Here is an 11,708-nt window from a genome sequence, read left to right on the forward strand (position 1 = left end):
GGGGGGGGGAAGGGTAGCCTACCGTAGTTCATCGTGCAAGCTATATGCCGAGAATGAATTAATCCTTGCCGGGAGAGCGGAGAAAGAGGGCTGGGCGCGACCTGAGTAGGAATCGGTGTAATACAAACGCATTGTCATGGTCCCACCGGAAGCTAACATTCGGGCTTTCGAATGTATACCGTATACCGAGCGAGCATTAGGATATGCGACGCACGGGTTCGTTCTGGGCATCGTGAATTATTAAATGCCCGAATTAAATGCCCGCGCTAGTCATTAAACTGGCACAAGTCACACTTGCGTTCTAGCGGCCGCCGATGAAATATTAAGCCAGAGTTCTACAGCGACGAATATATCACGGGCGACTCTATTATATCCGCGACCGTTTATTCGACCTTCCACATGCTATTTTACACTGTGCAAACGTGCACTGTGCTCATGCAACTGTAAAAGCCCAATGAGACTCAATGATCAAAACAATTCATTTAGTCCTTCAGTGTAAAGTAGAGTTATTGTTTGTTGTATTTTATTTGTTGTTTTATATTATGTGTTATAAATTTATATGTGTAGTATTATATAATATTATATAATATTATATTCCTATAATATATTATATGTTATATGCACACATATAATGTGAGATTTTTTTATTTTATTTGTTATGTAGGCTATTTGATACACATCTTTTTCAAACACTAACGCAATTACCATAAAAAGATCTAGATTATTTTTTTCGTTTACTTTCGGTATTGTTTGTAAAATTATTATTCTGTCGAGAACTGCAGAAAACAAAATATTTTATTTTGGTTCTGAAATTAGTCTGACATTTGCATCTGACGTCAACGCTGGAAAGACCAACGAGTTGCCTGTAAGGCACATTTCCATCGACACGCGGTAGGCGCAACCCAAGATGTCTGGGGAAATGAAGCTATGCGGGTCGGACCCGTTTCATCTTCCTGCAAATAATTTAATCCCAGCTAAGTACATATTTATGTCTGCACATAGGTAACGCGTAGGGTAGGTAGGTAGCAGAGGGCTGTAGATATATAGGCGAAATACCTGGCTTAAGACTATGTGCTCACGGTTCTATATAGCGGAACGTCGCGTCACACGGCCCAGTGTCATTAAAATTAATAAACTCAATTTAAAAGAGCTTAATTGAAGAGTTTCGACTCAGCGCAGAGCTGTTACTATATAGTTTGAAAATTTCTTTTGTCGAAAAAATGCTTCTTTATTCGGGAATCATTCGCGATATCGAAGACTTTTTCCCCTCTATCTTTTCCATCTCGTTTCTCTTCCCGTTTATTCTATCGTGTCTTTCCTCTTCATCTATAGCGATATACCTAGCAAAGCAGTTGAAATTGGACGTGCATCCAAGACGCTTCTGAATATCTCTGAGAAGCTTTCTCGGAGATTTTCCGGGCGCAGTATTTAATTTGGTCGTTGTAAGAAGAAGCAGCGGAGAGCGAGAGAGAGAGAGAGAAAGAGGCGGGAGGGGGATGGAGGGCTGAGAAAAGGGCGGAAAGGTGAAGAGGAAGGAAAATGGAGGAGATATGAGAGAGCGGAAAGTGGCAGAAATGGGGAGAGTAAGATAAAAGTAAAAGTAGGAGAGAGAAATCTTACTTGCGATGAAAATGCTTTGGCAAGATAGCCCTTACGAAGACTTAATAACTTTGTAGGTAGACTATATTTTTTACGTCTCTTCGTCTATTCGTGACTTTCAAAATCCAGATTTAAAGTAAGCGTCGCAGTGCCGTCTGAGAATCGCGTTTTGAATAAAAATTGCCTTCAATGGAGCATTTTACATTAATGCTCCGCTCTGTGAAACGTATTTATAATGAAGAAAACGGGGCGAAGGAAGCGAGTAGAAATGCTGCAGAAGGCGAAGGCTAGCGTGCTCTATTAATAATTGCAATAGGGTCAATTAGATGGAACCGCCGTTCAAAGTACCGACAAGTACTGAATCGAGATTTCAATTCATGGAGGATACTAATAACCGTCTATTAATCGCGCGCGCGGCCGTATTTTATGTTACTCTTAAAGTTATTCCATTCGTTTCTATTATAATCTGTTTCTACTAATACATACAATCAGAGAAAGAAGACGATCTATATAAAATGACGTTATCATTTGTAGCACTTTTAACAATTCCTTTAACATGATTCAGTGAAATCGTCGATTTGGTTATTGATTGACTGAACTGACCAGGTCTATTTCTATCCAGTGTGGGTCAAAAGCATTTCTCAAAGGCCGACAATCTTTGATCGAGTTCCGCCTTTGATCGGAACAGAGGTTTGCCGACAAGAACGATTTCACAGGTCACATGATATTGCATCGTATAGGTCTGATAGGGAAAACCGTGCCAATAGTTACAGTAAAGCCAGATACATGATTTGGCTAAAAAGTAAAGTGAAATGAAAATAAATTAAATCAGAAAAGTATTTCAATTCATATAATTATGTTTATAATTATGTGAAACCGTTGTGTGTATCTATTCGGCTTTAGCACGAAAAATTTCAATTAGTTTTCTTCAGCACAAAAATTTGTTCACAGCAAAATGCATTTTCTTTGCAGCACGTTTCTTCAGCACTGCAAGCAATTGTCGCGAAGGTCGATGACGCAGAATACCATAGAGTGGGTTCCTAGTTTCGTTTCGCGCGACCACTTCACTTATGCGAACTCGTCGGCTTTATGGACCGAGACTTCGTGGTTGCGGTAGAGCAAGGGTCTTCTTTCTCTCTTCCTTCTCCCTCGTCTTTGCGAGAGAACTTCAAACCGTTTCCGACATTACGAGGCTAACTTTTGCAAAGTGCACGAGGAGAGAATAGAATTAACTCGACGTCTGATAATAGCGCGGTTGCTAATCGCCGGGACGGCGAATCGGCAAAGACGAAATAGGAACGGATGAATATTCATTCGCGTTCAGCGACGCGGAAGTCTGAGCGTGTGGTCTCGTAATATATGCATTCGCGGCGTACGTTCCTCGCTTCGAGTAACGATACGATGTAGAACGCCGGTGGTAGGTCCTCCGGCGAATCGGACGGACGATCGCCTTCTTGGATCAGCAACATCACCGCTGGCCGTAGTCGGCTCAACGGATGCAGCGAACGTAGGATATACCTGCAGCGGGGGGCAACTTGCTGTTATCGATATTCAAAAAGCCCGTTTTCGACGCAGGGTGTCCGGTGTGTCGACGATAAACGCCGATACTCCGTGGACGAGGCATCAGCCTTCGTTGAGCCGGCGCCACCTAGCTGCGGTTATTTGCATATTTCAATTTCCTCTGCGCAACACCGAGGGGGTGCCGTCGACGTGCGGCTGAAATACATGGACGCGGGTACCCGCACACCCTCGCACACCACCTTTCTACCTCGCGCCGAACACGTGTGCGTATTTCATTGTCTGTGTGTGCGGCGGCGGTATATGTGTCGCGAGGATCCAATGGAGAAAATTCCGTTGTCATGGACAACCATTACCACTCCGGGATATCGCGAACATAAGTACACACACTTAGAAGCGGAACTCTATCAATGTATTGGTATACTTTTACGTTATACAGAGCTACAACGCGCGCACGCACACACATCTTGGAGGCAGTGTGTGTATGTGTGTGTGTCTGCGAATATATCTATATGTGTGTGTACCATCAGTTGGGGAAACGCTTCTCGTTCCACAGTGGCTCTATTACCTGCGTTCCTATTATAAAAGTCATTTCGCAGGACACTCTTCCCTGTCCATTGTACTGGCGCATTTCAATTTTCGCCCAAGATGCAAATTCCACTCCATATAGTCTCCAACAAGCCGCTCGACGCCGCGATGACGACTTCCGTATACTATAACGGATGGGTGATGTGCGGATGCGGTCGGTGGGTGAGTCTGCCCCCGGCTCATTTCGTTTCAATTCATTAGGAAAACCGTAAAATTGTCATTCCCGGACTGGGTACCTGGTTAAGAGCAATTTGTTTGGCGCGACACGCGCTCTTTCTTCAACTCTGCGGTCGGAAAACTTTTGTTCTCCTTCTCTGTGTCACTTGGGAGCTTTTACTTTCCAATTTTCGACAAGCACTGTCGAGATGATTCGAGAGGGTTAAAAGAGTTCGTTCTCTAGACACCGTAAAATTTAACTTTTTGCTATGTGTGTCGCGATTTTAAGCTTGCAACATATTACTTTAAAACAACCCTAAATTCTTCGAATTTCTACCCGAAACTTTTTGCCATAAATTATTAATAAGTGTTATTAATTATTATTAAACTCTATATTACACATTTTCTATCATATAATAGCGAATAGGAAGATGTGAAGTTTTAGTGAAATCTATATCAAAAATAAGTTTGACGTTGTTATCTTAAAAAGGTACGCGAGACAGATCGATTGTATTCTCCTCGAAGTTTACTCGAATGAACGAAGTGGACTCGCAGAATCCAACTATCCTCGAAAGGTATGGACCGCTATATAGGCATCGTGGAGCGTCCGAGGGAAAGAACGAGAGATGAAAACGGCGACTGTCGGAGAATGAAAGAGAGAGATCTCGTTGTATCGATCGGCGTCATAAAATCCATTTTATGACTTGGACGTTGTCCAGTGACTGGTGTATTAGCCGTCGCATTGCCTCGCAAATAAAACGCTCTTCTACTCTTGAACCCCCTTTAACCACCTCGCCTAGCCCTCGTCGACGTCGGACGATCCCATCAACTCTCGTTTGTATCTCTCCTTCTCCCTTTCTTTCTCTTTATCTACATGTCTCCCTATCTTCTTCTTTCGCGATACACGTCGGCAGGTTTATAGGCAAAATCTCACGAGTTAGACAGTCTCCTTCACGGTCTCATACCTATCGTAGTTTCGCTAGCCTTTTCACATACGGTCCAGTCATGAGAAAAGAATCACTTGATTATCTACCTGCTTCCTCTACGCTTGTCTGACGATGGTATTTGTTCCCATCCGAATCAGTGTAAAACAGTCCATAACCCAGTTCATCGGATTTGCATGAATGTCCCTCTCTTGTATTTCTCAAGACGAATAAAAGCTTTCCTAGATCACAGCGAATCCCCAACATTCTGACCTTTTCGCGTATGATACTTTTTCCTCGCATATATTTAGAAAATTGTTTTGCTACATATGTATATCCATACGTACATTCACATATGTTATGCAAATATTAATAATAATTGCATTGCAATAATTAGTATCACTAACAGAATTTTTGTACCGTAACATGAAAATTTATCTCTATAATATTTATAGCGTAAATTAAATGTAAAAAGGTAATGCGGCATCATGCAATATATTTACATCGTATTTAGTTTATCACGTTATCCCTTTCTTTCTCTTTATCTACATGTCTCCCTATCTTCTTCTTTCGCGATACACGTCGGCAGGTTATAGGCAAAATCTCACGAGTTAGACAGTCTTCTTCACGGTCTCATACCTATCGTAGTTTCGCCAGCCTTTTCACATACGGTCCAGTCATGAGAAAAGAATCACTTGATTATCTACCTGCGTCCTCTACGCTTGTCTGACGATGGTATTTGTTCCCATCCGAATCAGTGTAAAACAGTCCATAACCCAGTTCATCGGATTTGCATGAATGTCCCTCTCTTGTATTTCTCAAGACGAATAAAAGCTTTCCTAGATCACAGCGAATCCCCAACATTCTGACCTTTTCGCGTATGATACTTTTTCCTCGCATATATTTAAAAAATTGTTTTGCTACATATGTATATCCATACGTACATTCACATATGTTATGCAAATATTAATAATAATTGCATTGCAATAATTAGTATCACTAACAGAATTTTTGTACCGTAACATGAAAATTTATCTCTATAATATTTATAGCGTAAATTAAATGTAAAAAGGTAATGCGGCATCATGCAATATATTTACATCGTATTTAGTTTATCACGTTATCACAATTTTATATCAAAGAATATTTTTACGTTTTATCGCACTGTGTATTTATATCAATTTGGCTTCAATAATTAATTCGATTTAATTTGCATATCATACACGCTTACCAGTACTTAATATTCGGTCATTGGAGACTGTGCCGTTTTATACATGGTGCACCGCGGGTAACTTGCATTAATGTAACAGCATGAGAAATCCGGGACGATGGTCGTTTCGTCGAATTGATTTTGCACATCAACGGAAACCGAAGCTCTCGATCAAAGATAATTTATTTTGATTGATTTAATTATACATTTGCCCGTTGAAAATTAAGTACCTATGGAATATGCTAATTTGCATCGAACGTGCAATGCGATTGCCGTATTTTTGTTACATTTTTATGTTTTGTAAAAATATAATAATACAAGGGACACAAATATCTCCTTACTGATTTGCGGATTAGCTTATCTGTATCATCGTACATTTGCACGCCTCTAACATTTGTATGCATAAAGTTGTATACGAAACTTGGTCGTTGCACGCAAGTGACTATGCGCATACCCGATGACAAGCTGTTTCATTATCACGAATCAGCGAATTGTTCCTACATCACCGATGCGGCGAACGTATAGCTGCTTCATCTGCAATTTGCACGAGGCAATGCCACTCGACGCTTCGCTGTCAAGCTAATCGTAAGCCTTATCGTAATTGCAGATGCGGGACCCGTCAGACGCGGCATAACTGCATCGAGGACGCGACGTGTAGAAGTCGCGGCATAATCGCGTTAATTACTCTGTATGGCGAGAATGGAATTTATTTTAAGCAAAATATTCTTCACCTTATCGATGTATTCTCAACTTTCACATTTTTGCAATATTTTCGACGTATATTTCCTTTATCTCTTCATATATTTCCTTGTTCTTACGCTTTTTATATTTTGTATTCCGGCGATGTGTAAAGTTTGGCCGAGAGAGGTTACTGATTGCTCCTGTCTCGAATAAGTTTGCGCCATGACATTATAAATTTCAAAGTAGCGGAGCGATACGATAAGGAGGGCAACGAAATATGAGCGCATATACTTTTAGATTTGTTATCTTGTTCGTTCCAACCATGAGCTACGATGATTTATAAGGCGATTTTGACGGGCGATAGCTATTATAGTTTTTGAATTGGTTATGATAATGGTAGCAATATCGAATTTGTGCTTATATATGAGCGCAAAGATCTCTTGCATTTCATCAAAAACGATTATGTATTCGTCACGTGCTAACCGTGAGAGATAGGCGAAATTTTTCTGCCCTTATCTCTTGGTTTTTATAGAGACGCCCTGGATCATGTCGCTGCTAGAAACTTGCATCAGTAAACACGAATTATTAATTCATATTATTTCCGAAGATTTTAACGCGCTTTGTCTCTTGCCGTGATACTGAAACGGAAACATAATATTCGAACTTCCGGAGGCTATGAATACAATAATACTCGAATCGAACCATTTATTCGATATGGTCGCATCGTTTCGACGCATCATACGAATTTAAACGCAGTAGAAAGAGACAGTACATGCCATATACACGATACAATTCTCCTATATTCGTCCACATATTTTTCTAGAAGTTTTTATGGGTCATATATAAGAGCTATATACAAGTTTTAACTATGCTACGTTACCAACTACATTAAATACACTATGTCACACACATAAAGTTACAAAGAGAGGGGATAAATATTAGGTTTTTAAAAAATGAGTGATTGCATAACATTTATATTCATTTTAATCATAACCGAAATAGAGCACGAAAAAATATAGAGAATCTTAAATTCTTGTCTATACATATATATCTGTAAAAATCAATATTCCAATAAAAACGTTGCAGGCTTTTTGTCAAAATCAGTCTTTCCACAAAAAGGCTTGGCTCTGTTATAAAGCGTCAAATCTTTGTAAGTCGGCGTTTTATAAAGAACCTAAGCTCTTTGTAAAAAAGTTGAACTTACAAAGAGCCTGTGGCAGATATAAAGTTATATTCCAAAAACTGCAAAAAGATGTAGTTATACGTAAAGGCTCGATTATCTGAAAGTTGTTTTTTGTATTCACAGTAAGACAGTATCCGGGCTGTTCCAATTCAAATTTAGGCATTTCAAAAGCATGATTCTCGTAGCGGAGTAAATAGTAAAATGCGTCAAATTTATACGTCAAACTTGTTCGCTACTGTTTAGTGCCTTACGAATAACTACTTTTTTGTAATCGAAGCATCTTATTTTTCTTACTATATCGCGCCGCTCGTAGATTGAATTTAACCGAAAAAGCGACAGAAGAGATTCACGCGAGAAAACGATTGTCCCCGTTCTTGTCGCGCATCGCTGGGAGCTAATTCATCCCGTAGTGGCCCGCGGGGTCGTGCGATTTGCCGCCACGGCGAAGTTTTCTATTCCCGCCGGCTGCGACAAACAGGAGAGTCGCGTCCCAATGCAATTAAGATAAGCCCGCTCGCGCGATGTTTATAAATATTTTCGGGCATTTCCGAAATATAGCCGACGGGTTACGAGTCCCGGGCGCGGTTCCCGTATCTGAACGTCGAGTATCCGCAGCGTGACCAGCCGCAGGGGCTACAATCCCTCGCGAACTTTCACGTAGAACGACGGCGGCGCGTTTCATTCTCGGCCTTCATCTCGGTTTCTCTCTCTCTCTCTCTATCTCTCTGCCGGTAGAGCTTTTTACGCGAACTTATCCACGGGTTAGAAGAACGCTCTACGTGCGAATGAGACGTACTGCAATGTCGGAGATAATCGAGCGATCTCTGGATACGCGTGCGACGTGGCCGCATGAAAAATTACAAGCGCGCGTCTCTCTTACCTCGTCGTTTTCTCGTCCACACGACGTGACTCTTCGCAGAGTGAAACCGCCGCCGCATGCCGGTGCACTTCTCGCCATCATCATGAAACCACATTATCGAAATCTTCGTGCGAGATTAAAACGTTCCGAGTATCGCGCCGTAAAACAGTAACTCGAACTTTAAAAGCTTGTGGACGCGAGAGATTTGTAAAAGTAGCGGTTTGCGGATAATTATTATATAATTTTCATGGAAAATACTAATCACTTAACTCTTAGTATTTTTAAAGTAATTAAACAATAGATAAAAATTAAGTATGAAGAGTCTATATCGCATTAAATATTAAATCTAATTGCAGTTTAGAAAGGCATATTAAAAATATACTATTCTATAACTGTAATAACGTAATAAGAAAAAAGTAATTATAAAAAAAAGTAAGAAATTTGCATGTAAATATATTTGGATATAAATTAAAGCTGTGATTACGAGTATGCGAGTGAATTTTCCGCGAGTGATTCTGTAAGTTTAATGAATTTTGTAAGTGACAGAATCACGCTGATAGAGTCGTGTCATAAATACCCGCACAATCCTGGCTCTCCCGGTCTGTCCGCGGTTCTTGCGCCGCGCGTGCTTGCTTACATCCATCTCGGTGTGTTGAGATAGTCAAATGATGATCAGATAGGACCGAGAGGCCCTTTGAATAAATCCTCAGACCGATAGGAAGGCGGTCCCAAGGGGTTTGCTCGACAGTGCGATAGCCGATAATAGTCTGGTTCAGGCACCGTCCAATTCTCGGGTTAATTACCATCGTTTTAACCTACCGCGATATCGACGCCATTTCTTAAATCAAATGTAGTCTCGTACATAATTGATTCTACGAGAATAGATATTTTATTTACTTCTCGATATTTTTACTTTACGCTTTGTGTGATAATTATAATTAATATCTTATTGTTACGGATATCAATTATTATCTTTAATACATATTCGCTGTCTTTCTTTCTACATTTTAAAGCGCAAAATACATATTTGATAAAGTCGCAAGTATTATTTTGCAGCAACGACCTTCACCAAAGTTATAGTTGATGCGATAAGAAGTTCTTTGTATAAATTATAAACTTGTACACAATTTTACGGTTGCGGATAAGCAGCATATGAACTTTTGAAGTGTGCGACTCTAATACAGGGCTATTTATATCAGGCCGTGAGATAACGGGCTGATTCTAACGTTGCGCGGGGCTTGCGTGAGCGCGACGTTCGAGGGTGTGGGTGGTTTGTTTCCGTTGCTACATCGATATTACTATCTGACGAAGATGATAGCGCAGTGGACTCGCATAACGTGCTTTGTGAGGCGCGATTAAGCGACGTGTGTTTTACGAGCGACGGTGTATTATCGCGCGAAAAAATCGTAATGCGTCGCGGGTGATGAATTTCCTGCGAAGAGAAATTATTCTTCCGTTGTTGACAAAATCTCAATGGCCGGAATCTCGGTCGACGGTTGACGGCTAGCACGCCGAGACGGAACGGGAGTGTGTCGCGGAACCGCGCGCGGCCGAAACGTCACGTTTATTTTCGCGCAAACGACACGCACGCGGCTTCAAAGAATCCGGTCGATCCGTAACTGCGTAAGATTCGTATATTTCCGGCGCGAGAGCTGCGAGAAGCACTCCCCGAGTGAAACAACCCGCTCCGCGATCATCGTCGCGCGTCATAAACATCGCGGCGTAAAAGTTTCGCGAATGTGTGTTGTGTATATATGTATTGCCGCGCCGGCAATTACGCAGCGAGAACTTTCCATCGCGTTCTACCTAATTACGCTAACATATCGACTCGCGTCACGTAATCGCGGCGCGCCGCGAATACGGCGAGAGATCGCGTATCCATGATCGACCTTAGACTCGGCGCGCTCTGCGCCAGTTGATGCGGAAGAACGGATCTCGAACTTCCTGTACTGTGCAAAAAGCTTTTCGTTTTACTCGCGCGACCGCCGATAAGCCGACCGCTTGCAAGTACGTCGGCTAATATCCCTTTTAAGCGATTACCTCGCCCGAATTCGCGTGCCTCGCGTCGCGTCGCGACTCTCGATGCCTTTATGATAAAAGGGGTACGTAAGAGCGCGGGAGATGTGCTATACACATATATGAGCTATATATCGTCGTAACGGCGAACCGTAGTTAATCTTCGCGAGATAAGAGGGTTCTGTTTTTCTTCGTTACAGGCTGCGCGTTCCTCACCTACTACAGCCGTGACAGCGCAATCAGCGCCCAGAACGCTCTGCATGAGAAGCGGACTTTGCCAGGGGTGAGTGTTTATAACGTTTATCTATCGCAGAAGTTTACTTACCTACTTTTCAGCCAATTGTACTCTACTAATGCCACTTTATTCCGTGTCGTGCTTACTTTACTCCCGAGAAATCTAATCTTAGTCTCGCCTAATAAGCGCTCTCTCGTTAGTCCGCCATACTGCAGACGTGTGACTTGGACGCAATATTAAATTCTGTAGACGTTAATATATTTTTCTTAATCGCAAAGTTTTATCGGACTGTAGCGTATGCGCGACGTTTCGAATATAGATATAGTGATAGAAAATCGCGCGTTTGGCATCATCGAATACCTTAATTAGCTGTCGGGAATTACCTAGCTGTCGAGATCGATGCTGCGTTGGTTTTGCGATACGAGACCGTTGGAGAAGCTCCAAGTTTGCGGGCGAGATTTCAAAACATCGATTCATTCAGTCTCGATTTTTCCGTATACCTCATGGAACGACCATCGACTCGGGCGACAGACGCTATAATTTTCAATCGAAAAGTGACTCGCATGCAAAAACTCGCTGGACACGAGCGACAGTAACGGATACTTATCGCCGTCGGGTGCCGTATGCCGTCGTTTCACCGACTAATTTCGGCGATTCACCGTCCGCGATCCGGGATATTAAAATGGCCCGACGTGACGAGTTAATCTCTTAACGCCGAAAGCCCCTTTAGGAGGGAAAGA

The 11,708-nt window shown here is 41.9% G+C and overlaps 1 protein-coding gene across 3 annotated transcripts in view; it reads left to right on the plus strand.

Moving 5' to 3' along the window:
* Positions 1-11,708, plus strand: part of LOC115234611 (CUGBP Elav-like family member 4) — a 714,297-nt gene that overhangs the window by 128,285 nt on the left and 574,304 nt on the right. For all 3 annotated transcript variants that reach the window (XM_029805804.1, XM_029805802.1, XM_029805805.1), the window contains one exon: positions 10,934-11,016. The gene's annotated coding sequence lies outside the window, so the exon portion shown is untranslated. The remainder of the gene's footprint in view (positions 1-10,933; positions 11,017-11,708) is intronic.

Source organism: Formica exsecta, unplaced genomic scaffold, assembly GCF_003651465.1.
Source record: "Formica exsecta isolate Colony F162 unplaced genomic scaffold, ASM365146v1 scaffold201, whole genome shotgun sequence".
NCBI classification, from domain to species: Eukaryota; Metazoa; Arthropoda; class Insecta; order Hymenoptera; family Formicidae; genus Formica; species Formica exsecta.